Source organism: Hyla sarda, chromosome 2, assembly GCF_029499605.1.
Source record: "Hyla sarda isolate aHylSar1 chromosome 2, aHylSar1.hap1, whole genome shotgun sequence".
Taxonomy (NCBI): domain Eukaryota; kingdom Metazoa; phylum Chordata; class Amphibia; order Anura; family Hylidae; genus Hyla; species Hyla sarda.
The window spans coordinates 317,028,030-317,036,778 of NC_079190.1; the positions used below are offsets into that span (position 1 = coordinate 317,028,030).

Consider the following 8,749-nt stretch of genomic DNA (forward strand, 5'->3'; position numbering starts at 1 on the left):
TTTCATGGCCATGACCTTACATTTAACCACATTACACTTCATTTTCTATGTCTGTGCTTAAGCCTCCACCTTCCCCAGACCCCTCTGTATTGTTATGTTATCCTCATCTGTGGTGATCACCTTACCCAGTTTAGTATCTTCTGCAAACATATAAATTCTACCCTGTTACCCCTTTACAAGGTCATTAATAAACATATTGTACCCAATACTGACCCCTGTATTCCCCACTTGTAACTATTACCCAATCAGAGTAAGTTCTGTTTGGAACCACCCTCTGTTTCAATGGATAACTACCTTGTGAGACAGTTGCTAACCCATATACATATATTTTCCATTAGTACCAAAAACCTCATTTTATATACCAACCTTTTGTTGTCCAATCTATAACTGACAATCCATTACTCATAAACCCATGTTATATATATATATAACAAAAAAAATTCCAGAATAGCATCTTTCAGAAAACCCTCAAATATTAACAATAAAGAGGTAGTCTCAAATGGCTGGAGATGCTCAACCCCAAAAGCAGTTGTGCATTTATGCTGGGGGAGCAGATCCTGCCCTTGTGGTCTGTTGCTAGGGGCGATATCCAGCATAAAAATGCATACAATGAAGGATGCCTGCAGCAGACTACAAGTGCCATAATAGGATCCTACACCAGATAAACGGTGTGGATGTATAACAATTAGAATAATACAGGAATTTAGGTGCACTACTGTGGTAGATGTAAACAATGACATTGGCTAACCCTCAATACTGATGTTAAAATTGAGACATTAGCCAGTATATCCTTGTATGAAGAACATACCTGAGCCCGCACACCAACGCCAAGGTTTCTCAAGTGGCACGGGACCTAACACTAAACCTACCTGTGCGTGATAAGCAAAACCAGGGGCCAGTGGGCAATTACAGCAGCATTAGGCCCGACTTACAACCTGCTCCCAGGTTACCTCCAGTTTGGCTGGGCACACATACAATGGGAGGAGGGAGCCCCACCCAAGTTGGCTCATATAGTTGCTGGCCTCACAGGTGAACCTTAATGCTGCCAAGAAAGTGTTCAAGGCGCATTAACTATGGAGTTTACACACCTCCAAGTATAAAATTTAAACAAGAACAAAGATGTGGTCTCAAATGGCTGGAGGTGCTCAACCCCAAATGCAGTTGTGCATTTATGCTGGGGGAGCAGATCCTGCCCTTATGGTCTGTTGCTAGGGGCAATCCCCAGCATAAAAATTCATACAATGGGGGATGCCTGCAGCAGACTACAAGTGACACAATAGGATCCTACACCAGATAGATGGTGTGGATGTGTAACAATTGTAACAATTAAAAGCTGGGTTCACATCACGTTTTTGCCATACTGTTTTCAATCCGTTTTTCTAAAGAAAACCGTATGGCAAAAAAACGGATGGAACAGTATGGAAAAAAGTAAACCATATGCGTTTTTAAACAGTATACTGTTTTTAAAAGTGCATACAATTCCATCAGTTTTTATAGAAAAAAAACCCATACGTTTTTGAAAATGTTGTCCATTTTTAATGGGAGGGGTCTTGGGTGGGGACTTTAGGATTCAAATGCGCATGTGCAAAGTAAAAATGTATACGTTTTTCCCGTATGGAACCGTATACATGTGCATTTTCCATTGACATCCATGTTAAAAAAACGTATGCAGTTGCAGTACGGTTTTTAAACCGGAGACAAAATCGTGGTCAACCACGGTTTTGACTCCGGTTTAAAAACCATACTGCAACCGCATACATTTTTTTTAACATGGACGTCAATGGGAAACGCACATGTATACGGTTCCATACGGGAAAAACGTATACGTTTTTACTTTGCACATGCGCATTTGAATCCTAAAGTCCACACCCAAGACCCCTCCCATTAAAAATGGACAACATTTTCAAAAACGTATGGGTTTTTTTTCTATAAAAACTGACGGAACTGTATGCACTTTTAAAAACAGTATACTGTTTAAAAATGCATACGGTTTACTTTTTTCCATACTGTTCCATCCGTTTTTTTTGCCATACGGTTTGCTTATAATCTGCCTCCCTCCTCCCATTGTAAGTGTGCCCAGCCACACTGGAGGTAACCTGGGAGGAGGCTGTGTCGGCCTAATGCTGCCATAATTGCCCATTGGCCCCTGGTTTTGCTTATCCCGTACAGGTAGGTTAGTGTTAGGTCCCGTGCCAATTGAGAAACCTTGGCGTTGGTGTGCGGGCTCAGGTATGTCCTTCACTCAAATATTATGCCCACAATAGATAACCTATAGTTTCCAGGATCACCCTTTGACCTCCTGTTATTTTAGAATATTTAAATATGAGGAATAAGTGTCTGTTTACCACAATAATTATTTCCTGCAGAACTCTGGGATAATGTCATCTAGGCTCTGTGATTTGTGTATTTTGATGTTTTTAAGGTGTCACCACATAAGATTTTCTGGAGAATTTATATTATCTTTATTCATGCCATCTGACATTCGCATTTAGTAAATTGGCCTTTTCTTCATCCTCTCCCTCCATCCTCTCACTATACCCAAATTATTTCTCAGGGTGCCAAAATTTTCAGTTGCAAGTTTCTCAGTATTTAGATAAAGAATATTTTGGGGTTCTTTTTACTTTCTGTAGCTATACTTCTCTCTCTTGCTACCTTTATTTGTTCTTTTTTACAGAATGAATTAATCTTTGTTTTATTGCCTCCTCACTACCTTCTTGTTTCAGTAATCTTGTATCGTCAGATACTTGCAATATTATACTGTATGATGCTATACAATAGAAAGAGGGAATTGCACTGCTCCTCCTAAACAAGCACCCTCATGCCAACAGAGTTTCAACAGCAGCACGACATCAAAGCAAGACCACTGCGCGGCTCACTCCTGTGCTCTACCTTCCGTATGCAAGTCCACAATACAAATAGAAAATGAAGAAAAGGAAAGGGGCACTAACGGTACAGAGTCACTTCAATCAGGGAGTGTTTATCTTTTATTCATGGTGCAAACAGTAATCCATACAGCAGGACACCAGGACTCGCAGACAGGTAAGTGGACAGCCGCTTTCGCCCCAGACAACAGCGCTTCTTCAGACCACTTCCTTTTCTTCATTTTCTATTTATAATGTATGATGCTTGTCTTTATTTGATCCCCCCTCCCCAAATTTGAAAGTGTTGTGGAATCTGTTTGCATTATATAATTAAATATTATCATTATTATCTGAATGCTTTCGTTTTATCATTTATCACACCCATAACAGTTTTTTCCTATTCCAAATTGATTCCTATGTGCCATTCCCAGTATCTATTTAGGGTGCTCTTAAAAATGTCCCACTTAGGTTGTGTACTTTTATTACTGAGGGCATTGTCCACGTCTATTTTACTAAGCCCCTCTTTTAGTTTGGTGACAATTGACCTTCCTAAAGTTTAATGATTTTGTAGCTACCCTAATAGACATCTTATTATAGGATAAATTAAATCTTGTTATTTTATGTTCACTATTACCTAGAGAACCCCCTACCGCTATTGTGTGTACTCTGGCTTATTGGTAACCCCACCCCCACCCCAGCCTCCTCTTGTTGGATCCCACACTAATTGTGAAAGGTAATTGTCCTTTACTATTGCCAATAACCTGTTTCCTTTATTGAACCTGCAGGTTTTGGTTTATATCGGGGTAGTTAAAGCCCCCCAAAATAATTACTTCACCCTGTTTTGCTCAAACTCAAACCCCTCCTTCCTACAACAGTTTCTGAGCCATTTGTTTTACTCCCTAATTTCCCACTGGATTTTTGGTGTCTTTCATATAATATTTCATAAAATTCTACCTCAGAGGTCCTTAAGCTTACTGCCTGAGTTTCCGAAATCATTTTATAGGACCCTCCACCTACCTCTTACAACGTGCACCATGACCCAGTATTTTTTCTTAATTTTTTTTTCAAATCAGATCATATTTATTGTAATTTCAACAAATTTTACAGTAGAGCAAATCAAAAACACTGCCATGTTTTACTATTTGGAAGCAAGTTTTGCAACAGTGGGATGGGAAGCCCTAGTGGTAGGCAAGTGGTAGATGTACAGTACAGGCAAGTGGCAGATGTGCAACGCTGGCAGGTGGAAAAAGCGTTCTTCTGGCTGTGCTCCACATTCTGCCAAACCGGTGTGGAGATGTGCGGAGGTATTGGGGAGCAAGGCAACTTGTGTCCCGCTTGTATCCCCGAAGTGGGGATGCAGAAAACTGTGTCCCCACCCTGTGGTGAGAGAGCGAGTGGATAGCAGGGATGGAGTTAGAGGGAGTAGAGATGGAGAAAACTGTTTCCCCCTAGCAAAGGGTGTTCACTAGGTGTGCGTGGCTCAGCCAATCACTGCAGGAGTCACATTTAGCTATGGGGACACAGTTTTCTTTATTACATTGGTTCGTTGAACGCTGGTTTTGACCAAACTAGTTTGGTCTGAACCTATACTTCACCAATACCTCAAAAAGTGTATAACACTGTCTAAGAGCCCTAAAAGCCCTCTACTATATAACACTTTTTGGTCATCTAGAAGTATATCTGCACTTTTCAAATAAATGTCTGCTTTTAAAATATAAGTCCAAAAATTATCCCTTTTTGGTGGCAGATGCATGCCTGTGTTTTTATGCACACAAAGGTATTGAAAGAAGCAATGGCATTTTCCCAAGTGATCTAAAAATGATCCCTTATTGGGGGTAGCAACACATTTTGTGCCTGGATAGTAGGAAAGGAATGACTTTTTATAAGTTGTAAAAAATGATTTTCCTTTTGGGTCATAGCAACAGGATTGGCATCATCCTCACAAACACCTACTCAATTCTAGACATATGATTAATGCATGGTCTGATCATGATGCAGTCTTTGAGGAATTTGATCTTAATTATACTTCTTACGGAAGAATGGATGGCCCATAAGGCCTTCATAAGGGGTAAAATAATTTCTGCCACCACAAAAAAATGGGGAGAGAGGAACAAAGCCCAGGCAACCATTGAACAAAAATTGTCAAAAGTACTGATAGCCCACCAAAATATGTATGTATTATATGCCATCAGTACTACAAAAGTTCTATTAGATGTACTTTTTCCCACCACACAAATAAAGGCTTTCCATTGCACAAAAGCTCATATTATAAATGGGCAATAATCAGGAAAAACTATTGGCCATAAATACAGAAAGTCAATAGGGGAAAAGATGTATGATCACAAGGGTTCTGCCGCTGGGGACACCCGCAATCTGCCATTCCGCACCCACCTTTGTGAGCTCTCCGCAGCACTGGAGGCTCCGAGTGTGAAGCGTGACGACTACTGGGCTGGAGTATCGTGATGTCATGACAACACCCAGTGTGACATCACACCCCGCCCCCTCAATGCAAATCTATGGGAGGGGGCGTGCTACCCTCTCTAATTCAGTAAGGAGAGCCATTTGGCTTCAACCCTGCAATGGTGATTTAGTGACGTCCAAGGGCAGAGGTGGGGCATCTATCTGGGGTTGTGGAGGCCTAGGTAAAGATCACCTCCAGGCTCTGGGTTTTAATTTCATACGTTCGAGCCGTCTTCTAGTTTTTCACTCCTCCGGATGGATTCCTTTCCACTAGGTTAGTGGCAGATCCTATAAAACATAATGCCATAATTGCCAAAATAAAATCTTTTACCAAAAAAAATCAGGACCATAGAAGGGGATTTTATTCTCCCCTCTTCCTAATGTTAAAAAAACACAACCCAGAATGCATGATGGCTTCTATAGATGCCTACTATCACATTCCTATTCACAGGCCTCACCAGAAATAAGAGTTGCAGTCTTTATGGACGGGACCTGGACACACCTGCAGTACCGAAATCTTCCCTTAGGGGTCTCTCAAGGGGTTTTCATAAAAGCAAGGGTGGCGTAGCAGCTTTTATAAGGACAAGAGATATCCTTTTAATCCCCTACCTAGACAACTTCTTGATTGTAATCCAGTCTGCAGCAGGAGGTCTCCTCTATTCTAAATTCTTAGGAGAGAATCTAAATCCCCCAAAAAATTTCAAATGTTGTCAATTTTTAGATATTCTGCTGCTGAAAATCCGCCATCAAAAGAATGAGCGAGCTTATTCCTTAGGCAGCATTTCGAGCCAGACATTGATGTCTATGAGAAGTCAGTCAACACTGGGTGCACTCGAAATCTCTGGACAGAGTGTCTTTGTCAAGAAGTTCCATACTGTGGTTCCAGCCTAACCCTCTATAGGCCAAAAGTTTGACTTTTTGCACATCCCGTTGGACATTAGTTACCATGAATTTTGAAATCTGACTATGGAATTGATGTCTTAGGAGGAGATTTATCAAAATCTGTGCAGAGGAAAAGCTTACCAGTTGCCCATAGCAACCAATCAGATTGCATTTTTAATTTTTAAAAATTTCCTCTGTGGTACTGTACTTGCACTTTTATGTGTATGCCTGTATATCTGTATACTGTATGGTAGTTTCACTGATAATGTACACTGCTCAAAAAAAATAAAGGGAACACTAAGATGACACATCCTAGATCTGAATGAATGAACTAATCATATTAAATACTTTCGTCTTTACATAGTTGAATGAGCTGACAACAAAAGCACACAAAAATTATCGATGGAAATCAAATTTATCAACTCATGGAGGTCTGGATATGGAGTCACACTCAAAATAAAAATAGAACTACAGGCTCATCCAACTTTGATGTAATGTCCTTAAAACAAGTCAAAATGAGGCTCAGTAGTGTGTGTGGCCTCCATGTTCCCATATGACCTCCCTACAATGCCTGGGCATGCTCCTGATGAGGTGGCAGATGGTCTCCTGAGGGATGTCCCCCCAGACCTGGACTAAAGCATCCAGAAATGATGTCCCAGATGTGCTCAATCTGATTCAGGTCTGGGGAACGGGCGGGCCAGTTCATAGCATCAATGCCTTCCTCTTGCAGAACTGCTGACACACTCCAGACACATGAGGTCTAGCATTCTCTTGCATTAGGAGGAACCCAGGGACAACCACACCAGCATATGGTCTCACAAGGGGTCTGAGGATCTCATCTCGGTATCTAATGGCAGTCAGGCTACCTCTGGCAAGCACATGGAGGGCTGTGCGGCCCCCCAAAGAAATGCCGCCCCACACCATTACTGACCCACCACCAAACCGTTCATGCTGGAGGAGGTTGCAGGCAGCAGAATGTTCTAAACGGCATCTACAGACTGTCACATGTGCTCAATGTGAACCTGTTTTCATCTTTGCACATTTGTGGCCTGCTGGAGGTCATTTTGCAGGGCTCTGGCAGTGCTCCTCATTGCACAAAGGCAGAGGTAGCGGTCCTGTTGCTGGGTTGTTGCCCTCCAACGGCTTCCTCCACGTCTCCTGATGTACTGGCCTGTCTCCTGGTAGCACCTCCATGCTCTGGAGACTACGCTGACAGACACAGCAAACCTTCTTGCCACAGCTCGCAATGATGTGCCATCCTGGATGAGCTGCACTACCTGAGCCACTTGTGTGGGTTATAGACTCTGTCTCATGCTACCACTAGAGTGAAAGCACCACCAGAATTCAAAAGTGACCAAAACATCAGCCAGGAAGCATAGGAACTGAGAAGTGGTCTGTGGTCACCACCTCCAGAACCACTCCTTTATTGGGGGTGCCTTGCTAATTGCCTATAATTTCCACCTGTTGTCTGTTCCATTTGCACAACAGCATGTGAAATTGATTGTCAATCAGTGTTGCTTCCAGAGTGGACAGTGTGATTTCACAGAAGTGTGATATGACTGTGAACAATAAGAAAGAATGTTCCATAACAAGTAGCAGTGCCGAGAACATTCTGCATCTTTTCCATGCAAAATCTGTTTTATTTAACAGTTAAGCATAACAGGTTTTTTTTTTTGTTTACACTAATTTTAAAACAAATAGTGCATAGACGGTTCTAGGACATCAATCCCGTTTCTACACCCCAATATGGATATATGACAGTTTGTAAAAAGCCACTATTTCCATACTTACCAGGTATAAAATATGTTGCTACCCCCAAAAAGGGAAAAGCAATTTACCTCTGTGTCTAAATGTGTGTATCAACACTAATTTGGGGACATTTTTTTAATTATTCAACGGTCTATTCACACGCACAGTATCCTGCGCATATTTCATGTGCAGGATTTGAAGTTGTGTTGAGTAATTTAGTTTACATTGGGATAGGTAGCTAGGGGCTACAGAAAAGGCCGGTTAATTGGGGAGGCACTGCTATTTGTATATGAAAGGACGGAGAGAATCAAGCCAGCACAGGTAAAACTAGTTTATTTAGCAAAAAATGTGGACAACGCGTTTCGGCACTCTCAAGGTGCCTTCCTCTGGTCCGAAGAGTACAATACTGAAAGATAGTAAAAATGAGGGTATAATAAAGAGACAGGGTAGAAAATAGGGGTACAGTGGATGTACAGTGTGGGATAAGACAAATGTGTACGTGATCTAAAATAGTTAAAAGATACAGTAAACTTAAGGGTAAAAAGTATGTGTATCTATGTTTGAATCGTTAAAATATATATGTAAAATATGTATAAAAGTATGTGAGCTTAGCATTTTGTTGTTACATGTATAACAGCATTTGTTACGATAGTGGGTGAATATAGATTAACTCCACACCACAAGCCACCCAATGCATATGTTTAGACAGTGGTTGTTGGTAGGGCCCATTGCTATATGGTTTTTCTAGAGTGCAGCTCTAGTGTGTGTAAAAAATGAATATACAATTTCTACGGATA

At 41.3% G+C, this 8,749-nt stretch overlaps 1 long non-coding RNA gene across 1 annotated transcript in view; it reads right to left on the reverse strand.

Moving 5' to 3' along the window:
* Positions 1 to 8,749, reverse strand: part of LOC130356352 (uncharacterized) — a 291,928-nt gene that overhangs the window by 23,156 nt on the left and 260,023 nt on the right. The window lies entirely within an intron of this gene.